Here is a 2,612-nt window from a genome sequence, read left to right as displayed (position 1 = left end):
GGGCACCTAGGACTATAACTGCTCTTGTTAGCTACTACTATTCATGGGTGAATATGTTAATAGGGAAGGAAAATGTAGCAGAGCTATAAAGCAAAAGAAACTCAACAGGGAGAAGACAAGGGCTCAAAAATACAGAGAGAAAAAGTTCTGATTATTCAAAGTAAGCCTTTATCTTTCATTTAGTGGGGCAAATTGAATATTGATGCTCTAGGCTAAGAATAGGTTCTAGGAGGCATGCCAGGTATTGGCTTAGAATAATCATTATCCCCACTACCACATGAAAAAACATAATGTTTAGCAGAGACTAGATAAAGAAAATTGCTATTCTCTTAGGCAGTGAGAAGAAAAGAAATGGATGTTGGATAACCAACTGATAATATTTTCTACATTGATTTTGCAATTTATTTTTGCATAGTGATAGGGAAAAAGGCAAGGATACATACAAACAATTACAAATTAAGACATGATAAAATAAGTGGACAAGCTCATAAGTCAGTCACAGTTGATATTAGAGTTGAATCATGCCTTACATCCCTGAAATAAACCCTTAAAATTCTGGGTGGTATTATCGTTACCTTCAGAAATCCTCACTTTGTGAATGCTAGTTTGTAAAGACTCTAGAGTTCATCTGGAATCATGTTTCACTTTGGTTTTCTTTTTGCATGTACTCACAATGTATGCTAATGTTTTAAACTTAATTGAAGATTTTTCTGTGATTTATGGTCACTTTTTCACAAAAAGGCAAAGGTTTCAATTACTGCAGCGAAATTACCATATATTCAGTGAGGAGAGAATGATGTGTGTTGAGATGATGACTTGTGCTCACACATCAGCTTGTCTGCGTGCTCAGTTCGAATATTTTACCTCAGCAAAAACAAATCAAAGCACATCATGGATATCAGGTCATTTTCAAATAGTTGAAATCACTTATATTAAATCCATAAATGCCAAGGTATTCAACACAAATGTAAGGTATTAATAAATTTTGTGAAAGGTGTATAAACCAATTATTAAGGAAACTTAAAAATCCCTCCCCAGCAAAGCATCACTGGAAATACGGGAACGATTGTTGTGAATCAAAACCCATGGCAGATTTAGAAACTCCCTTTGCAACTTCTATGGTAATACTTTGATGTGGATGGCTAAAAAAAGTCCACAGCTCTGTAAATATCTTCGTTAAGAAAAGGAAGCAATTCTTGATCTAAAGAATGAGTTTTGAAAAGGGAAATGGGAACACATTCAACTGCCTTTGTTTTAAAAAACACACGCAACTGGGCTTCTAAAGGATTGTCTGAAAGTACAAACATGCTATCAAGAAAATAGGGAAACTATTTTCAAAAGAAGAAAACAAGCAAATCAACTTGCACAACAATCAGTTTGCAATGTACAGAGCAAGTGCCCAGTCACATGAAAGTGAAAGTGAAGTTGCTCAGTCGTGTCCGACTCTTTGTGACCCCGTGGACTGTAGCCTACACCAGGCTTCTCCGTCCATGGGATTCTCCAGGCAAGAATACTGGAGTGGGTTACCATTTCCTTATTCAGGGGATCTTCCTGACCCAGGGATCGAACCTGGGTCTCCTGCGTTGGAGGCAGACGCTTTAACCTCTGAGCCACCAGGGAAGCCCGCCCAGTCACATAGAAAGCACCAGTTCTGGTGGAGAAGGAAAGGAGTCTACTTATGACATATCTCTCACATCTTTCCATGGTGCTGAAGGCCACTGACTGAAACAACAGTCTTGAGTGAGACCTACAGCTTAAAACTCTGGCTCTCCTCACGGCAGTAGCGAACTGCATGCAGTGATCATGCTGGATGGTCAACATGTCCAACTGAGCAGTTATACTGTTAGTCTAGGAGAGTGCCAGATTAAGTTAGACAGTGAAAGTGAAAGTGAAGTCACGTCTGACTCTTTGCGACCCCATGGACTGGAGAAGGAAATGGCAACCCACTCCAGTATTCTTGCCTGGAAAATCCCATGGACGAAAGTTAGACAGTAAACTAATCACCAAAGGAGGATTACTTACTTTGTGGACTCCGTCAAGTGGGCTGTATAACTTTGAAGTAATAAAGTAACTTATAATTAATCAAGTGATTCAGCTGGCTGTGTATAAAGACACACAGATGTCTCAGACTTCACAGTAATTTGGAAACGAGATTATAATAAAAATATGTTCAGCTGTTTGCCCAGAAAATTTAGAAATGAAAGTTACTAAAGCACTATTGGCTATAAATACACGAGATATGATCTCAACCTCCCTCATGAAAAACATCTCTCCAAACGATCTCAAATTCCTTACACTTCACTTGTCTCACTAATGCACACTCAAAATATAAGGATATTCAGAAATATTCACATCTTGTAAAACAAAAAAGCTAGAAGGAATCAAGTTAACTAATGAGAACTTTACTCATAACACCTATCTGACAGCGTATCTTCCTTGAGAGAATGATAGTTTTGATGGGAATGAAGAGCATATGTACTCGAGGTGCAAAAGGATTGAGTGGGTCAATACAGTACAGTTCTAGGATCTATAGACTGGAAAGGGAGATATCAGATGGATTTCCAGGGTCAGTTCTGTGTATCTGTCACTTACAAAGCCAGGAGGCACAAAAT

The 2,612-nt window shown here is 38.4% G+C and overlaps 1 non-coding gene across 1 annotated transcript; it reads right to left on the bottom strand.

Annotated features, from left to right (window-relative positions):
- Positions 1 to 1,547: 1,547 nt before the first annotated feature.
- Positions 1,548 to 1,620, bottom strand: TRNAW-CCA (transfer RNA tryptophan (anticodon CCA)). The gene has a single exon. It is a non-coding gene; the product is annotated as a tRNA-Trp (tRNA).
- Between the last annotated feature and the right edge of the window lie 992 nt (positions 1,621 to 2,612).

Source organism: Odocoileus virginianus, chromosome 26, assembly GCF_023699985.2.
Source record: "Odocoileus virginianus isolate 20LAN1187 ecotype Illinois chromosome 26, Ovbor_1.2, whole genome shotgun sequence".
NCBI classification, from domain to species: Eukaryota; Metazoa; Chordata; class Mammalia; order Artiodactyla; family Cervidae; genus Odocoileus; species Odocoileus virginianus.
Note: the sequence above shows the minus strand (reverse complement) of the source record. Positions and strands in the feature narration are given on the sequence as shown.